The sequence below is a fragment of the Dipodomys ordii genome, unplaced genomic scaffold (genome assembly GCF_000151885.1).
Source record: "Dipodomys ordii isolate 6190 unplaced genomic scaffold, Dord_2.0 Scaffold93, whole genome shotgun sequence".
NCBI lineage: Eukaryota > Metazoa > Chordata > Mammalia > Rodentia > Heteromyidae > Dipodomys > Dipodomys ordii.
This window is the reverse complement of record NW_012267309.1, coordinates 6,367,043-6,373,730: the sequence shown is the minus strand read 5'-3', so window position 1 is coordinate 6,373,730 and position 6,688 is coordinate 6,367,043. Positions and strand designations below refer to the sequence as shown.

The 6,688-nt window shown below is 37.4% G+C and overlaps 1 pseudogene; it reads right to left on the bottom strand.

The window, feature by feature from the left end:
* Nucleotides 1-3,620: 3,620 nt before the first annotated feature.
* LOC105993213 lies at nt 3,621-4,097 on the bottom strand (annotated as a pseudogene).
* Between the last annotated feature and the right edge of the window lie 2,591 nt (nt 4,098-6,688).

Here is a 6,688-nt window from a genome sequence, read left to right as displayed (position 1 = left end):
GTCCCACAACCACCACCACCACCAACAAAAAACAACATTGAGTGCATGTGTGTATATGTGTATGTGTATGTGCACAGTTTCCTGGTCATTTCTGTAAACTCTATTTTTACCATATTTTACTACAAGAGTAGAATAATCATTGATTTTTCCAATTGCATTTAACAATTCTACCAATGTAAAATATACTTCTAATTGATTAGTTTATTATTTATTTTTAAATATCTTACTTAAGCATGTACAATCCAAATAACTCATCTGTGAATCTAGAGACTGAGCTAAAAAAAATTCAGTTTACCCACAAAAGTTGGAAGCAAGGAGCTTGTGAATATTACCATAGAACTTGATAGTCCAGAAATTCCTAGAGGCTAGAAATATTTTTAAGGAGCCTAGGCTTTGTCTAAAATGGCTGGCTTGGTCTTCTTAATAGTAAAATCATATCACTAATTAATTCATGAACTTGACTTGATGACAATGATTAAAAGAATCCCAAAGAGGGAGGAAAATATCCAATAACTATGTAAAGATCTGTGTTTGCAGTGAAAAAAAATGTGGTCACTGAAAATATCCAATGTATTAACTAATGAAACAAGGACGGTGCATATTTTCCAACCACATTTCTGCAAAGCAGATTTATCAGCTCAATTCCCCAAAGCTAAAGAGGGTATCAGGCTGGATTACATATCAGAAGTCCCCATTCTTGAACTCATGTGATGAACTCACATCTGTTCCCCAGTATCCAGCATTAATTTTATTCGTAATGCAATGAGCATTAATCTGAGTTGACCCAGAAAGGCAAGGTACTGGATCATCCTGGGAAAAATTCTCAGTGTTCCCAATTTAGTCTGATCCTCCAAATCAGAGACAGATCGTCCTTTTCTTTATGCAAACTTTAAGTACTAAGAGTACAGGGAATCAAGAAGCCAGCCCCTGTTGCTATATTTTTCTCCCTGCAACCCTTCTTATGCTCTGCTTTCAGATTAAACTGTCCAATTAAATCTAGGACATAGTCCTTTTTCCCAGATAAAAATTTCAATATTTCCAAATACCTTCATTATATGGTATGTATTGTTTGAATCAACAGCCTGCTTGCTACCGCTGAAATAATTTTACAAAAAGAATAAAGAAGAAAATTTAAATGATCTGTAATACAGTTTGAGTTCTTTACTACTGTGGCTGAAATGTAAAATATGGATTAAAAGTAACAAAATCTGGGAAGAAAAGAAATGGTAGCAATTCTTCTGTAGCTTCCCATTTAAAGGTAGTAAGAAGCCCAGCTGTAGCCAGGGGATTGGAAGAGAAGTAAATTAAATGTGGGAGGCTGAGTTTATGATTTCAAGATGAAGAGGAAGAAGCAACTCTGAATTTTGTGATTTGGGAGGATGAATGGATTAAGTGGAAAACAGACCATTGGTATACCATAAAGTATAATGAAAAGAGCATGGGTTTCAATGGGACAGGTTTTATTTTGAATGCTATCAAATTCCTTTCACCCTGTGGCAGCTGTGTGAGCTTGCCAGCATGAACTGCCCTATGAGTTTCAGATGAAAGGGGAAAATTCTAATTAAATTTTTCAGAACTTAATAGCTGAAAGTGTCTACTCAGACAGTTCCTTGCACATGGTATGTGCTCTATAAATCAGCCATCATCATTATTATTGTCTCAAAACTGAGATGGAAAATAAGACTTGTGGGAAGAGATGCCTGGAGGTTAGAAGTAGAAAAGACTGGAGGGAGGAGACTCATCAGGACTATCCATGTGGATCTGGGAGGGAATACAAAAGCCCATCCAGGAACTGGAAGGAAACGGTGATCTGAAAGATATCTGAAGGGATGAATGAAACAATGGTTAGGAAAGGACGATTACACAAGTAGACACGGAAAGGGATCCAAGCTTCAGTGAAGTCTTCACTGCATGCAGGTATGTTCTGTGTTAGCTGGGCACAGCCCCTTCAACAAAGATTAGTGTAGCCATCGAGAGCATCCTATGCTAAGATTAGACTTTCTTAACACAAATCTCCCTCACACTGATAAAGCATCGCTGCAGGGAACAACTGTCAGAGTAACAACAAATGATGTACCATGACTCCCCTTTCCCTGTTCCCTCCTGATAAAAATCAGGAGACAGGCACAAGTGTGCACATGGCCGCCTCAAACTCTAAATCTAATAACTGGTAACAGTTTGCTTTGGGAGCATTTTGAACTTTTAACTTTGCCAAACATTAGGAGAAGATCCCCACCCTCTGCCACCCAAACTAAAACAACTCTGGGACAGCTTTTGAAGTCTTCCGCTCAATAACAAGATCTCAGAAAGGAAATGGAAAAAATATATAAATGTATAAGGATATTAACGGGAGAACATAGTTAACTTGTAACCATTTTACATAAACCATCAACTATGAAAAATAAGGCAGCATTAGATCTGACAATAAGATTTGTGTTTTAATAGACAGCACGTCAAGCAGAATGAAGAGATGCTACCAATTTCCATTGCTAGTGTTGACAAACTGCCTAGGGTTTTCAAACCCAATCTTCTTCTCAATCACGTTTTTCTACCCCTGCATGAGCACTGTAACACACTACTGCAGATCCACCTTTGTGACCTTGCTTCCACGAAGCCTTTCAGATCTTCCATTTGAAAGTGAGCATTTCATACAATAGATGTCAAAACGTTTGGTCTTTCTCAAAATCCTGACCATGCTCTGTTTCTTATTATAAATATTAGTGCTTTGTAGTCAAGAAACTCCTGGAAATAAAGGTCATCATCCTCTCTCTAAAGCCCTTTTGTTATACTCCATAACTTCTAGTTCTATGTTCTTAGCGTTAATTCAGCGCAAACATTCCGATCCCATCATTAAAATTATTTAATGATTGTCTTATGAGTATAACCTCAAAAATTAGTCCCTGTCTTTTTTTTAATTTTAAGGAAATTTTATTTAAACCATATATAAATAGGTCAAATAATACTCAGCCCAAGAGAACTGCAAACTTTTTTTTTTTATCATGATAGTCCAAAATGACCAATACTTACTGCGGATTCAGCCTACAATACTGCCCCTTTCCAAGCAGCTGTGCTGTCTTTAGAAACATTTTATGGGCATCTCTTACAGGCATTGGAGAATCACAGAGCCACCATTCACAGCCCTACCCAAGAATTGCTTTCAGTGTAGCAAAAAATACAGGAAGCATCCAGAAAAGACAAAAGGCTCCAAGTCCACACTTCTATTTAATAAGACCATAACATTCTAACATGACAAATGAGCCACAGGAATGTTTTAACAAGTATATACCATAACTTGATATTATCAAAATGAGAGTTTGTATGTGTGTATTTTTTTGATGTTTGTTTTTATGATCTGGATCACAAAAATAAATACTTAAGGCATCATTATAAGAACCGAACTTAAGGCCTTTTTTTTGGCTAGGGATAACTCAGTAGTAGATCCCCAGTCCCAAAGGAAAGGTTCATTTCCTTCATTTATATTTATATTCAGTCATATTTCCACTCAACTGAACTAAAAGAGAAAAGCTTAACTCCAAGCCAACTGTTCCACGTCTGCTGTCCTAATTGAAAGGATGGCTCCTCATAGGATTTCTCCGCGGTTCCATGTCCTGATGTCAAGGTTAGCAGTTTCTACTGCTAAACCGATGTACAAATTCTGATAGTGTATAGACAGCTCCTCATCCCACATCAGGATCCATACTGATGAAATCGTCCAGGTTCATTTTGGAGTCTTCAGTTTCAATGCAGGGATAGGGTGGAGGAAGCTCCCTCCAGTTCCTGCTGGAGTCTTTCATGTGAGAGCGGTCAGAAGCAACGTTCTTCAGGTAAGAATCTGCACGCATCACTCTAAATGTCCTCCTAAACTATGGGTGAATGTCATCATCAGACTTAAGAGCATCTTCTACATATGTGTGAAATGGGCAGGGAAATGGCAAAGCAGTGTCGAGATCATAAATGAAGCTCTGTCTTCCACTTGATGTGTGAAGCAAAACAACGTGGTACTCCCAGATCACAGGTCCATCCCCAGGTCTTGTTTACTGTTTCCAGAGAAGAACCATCTTCTTCTCATTTGATATGAAGACACCATAGCACTCTTCTAAAGGACATTGTGTAAACACAGGCTTCCCACGTGGGGCAGGCCGGCTGGTAGCCCGTGGTGGTGACACTGGTGGGGCAGGCCCCCTCCATGGCCCAGGCCAGGGGCTCCCCGATGCCACCGGCGGGAAGAAGTAGTCCCTGTCTTTTCATTCATTTTTTTTACCCCCAGAATTGTTGCTTGAATGTACTGCTCAAGGTTGGTCTTGTACCGTTTGAGTTACAGCTCTGCATCTTGCTTGTTGATGATTCCTTGGAGATAAGAATTTTTCTGTCCTTTCCTGCTCAAACTGAATTTGAATCATGATCATCAGCTCTCAGCCTCCCAAGCAGCTACAATGACCGGCATCAGCTATTAGTCCCTGTATTAAACTACCAATTAGATTAATAAGAACAATTTTATAATCTTTTATACTTATTGTTACCTTATTTTTACCTTTTAAATGTACCACATTTATTATATATAATATATGTTATGAAACATTTTTAATTCTTTTTACCCGAAACATATTTACAACATAAGTCACTTAGAGGAGAGTTTGATGGTTGGCTCCAAGCATAATTCTAGAGTAGAAATCAATGTTTTCATATAAAAAAAAGTTCACAGTGTACAATATCATTTTATTCAACATGAGTTTTTCTATCCTAGTAAAGATATAATAAATAATATATACAATGTTAAAATGACTGATCAAAATAAAGTGTGATTTCCAGGCTTCATGATGTTAAAATTTGGTACAGCCACTTTTACCAAACATATGTCATCTAAACAGTTCTCTTCACCTTGGGACAAATAAGAAAGACCTTGCTGACAAAATGCAAACACACATTTGTATTTCCTATCTTCCTGTCTCCTTTCACTTCAGTCAGTTCTGCTTCTTAATGCAGACTGCTTTCAACATTTATTTTAGTTTCTTTCTTGTTCTTGACATGTGTGTGGTAGAATCTGGCAATTTTATATGTTGTTTACAAAACAGGGAAGAATGCTTTTCTGAAGATGTCACTGTTTGTAGTCAAATAAGCCACTTTTCATGATAAGAATTTGCTTGTATTTATTCCGAGGTGTCTATTCTTTTCCCTCATGACTTGATAATAGTCCCGCTATTCTAACCCTTCAGTGAGACTGTGTTTAGAACACAATTTGAGACATTTGCAGCACACACCATTCTTCACATGCAAAGAGATTAGCTTTTTAATAATGACTTCTTTTGAATTAGGAAAAGATTTCTACAATAGAGAGGAAAGCCACATGGGGGTATGGAATCAATGACTCCTTATGTAAGCTTTAATAATTTATTTGTTCAGAGACTTTGTTGCAGTTTTTGGTTAGGAGGAGAAAGGAAGTGCCCCCACCATCCAGCCAGTGTTTTGTTCCCTGCAGAAGCATTGGTGATTATCCTGGGCATTTCTTGGTACCTTTAAAAGAATCCATTTTGTGCACGTCTCTGCCAACCAGGGAATCATCCATAAAGAGTTGCAATTGCTTTGTTGAATGGTATAATGAAAAAATTCATGCAATCTTCAACCAGACAGTCTTCGTTAGAGACCTGTGTTGGTTTTAGACAAATCCCTTCATTCTCTGAGCCTTGGTTCTCTCATCTTTAAGGTAAGAGTGTTGTAGCTTTAACTAGGAACAGTCACATAAGATGTCAATGCAGTGCTTTGCCCACACAGTAAGCCAACAACCATAAACTATCTTTACCTGTAGAGATTTAATGCATGCATGAATCAGAGAAAGAGAAAAGCTCATTTTGGAAATGTAAAAAGACACTGTAAGTTAAATGGGTCCTATTCAAACTGGATCGGTAGAACTATGTTTGGTTTTTCATAGCAAAAACCCAGGAAGATTTGCACTAGTGTGCCTTAAGGTTCTGCTCAATATTTTTTATGATTCGTGCAGTCTCCATACCTATTCCTGTTGCTATTTTTTTTGTAATTGGTACCTCATGGTCACAAAATGCCTGCCAGAAGGAATAAATACAACGCGTTTCTTTGCTCACAAACTACGCCTCAACAATAGCTTTATTATCCTGTCTCTTTACAATCATATTCTTTGGACACATATGGACTGATAACAATCCTACTTAGGTAAATAGGTATTGCCAGTGTACAATCAGAAATGAAGTTTGAAAGATTCACTTGACCACACTGCTAGGAGAGCTGGAATCAGAATGAAAAATTTCCATGTTCAGTCCAAAGATCACAGCAGATACATACTTCTTATTAATATTTGAAATTTTATAAAATGTTTATAATTTTATGAACATCATTTTCAATTTTAACTTTAAAATATTTATAAAAACAAGTTAAGTGTTAAGAAGTTGATCTGGGTGCTGGTAGATTACACCTGTAATCCTAGCTACTCAAGAGGCTGAGATCTGGTTTGAAGCCAGACCTGGCAAAAAACCCCATGAGACTCTTCTCTCCAAAATCAAAGAAAAAAACAGAAGTGGTGCTGTGGCTCAAGTGCTGGAGTGCTAGCCTTTAGCAAAAGGAACCCAAGGACAGCGAAGAGAGAAAGAAAGAAAGAGAGAAAGAAAGAAAGAAAGAAAGAAAGAAAGAAAGAAAGAAAGAAAGAAAGAAAGAAAGAAAG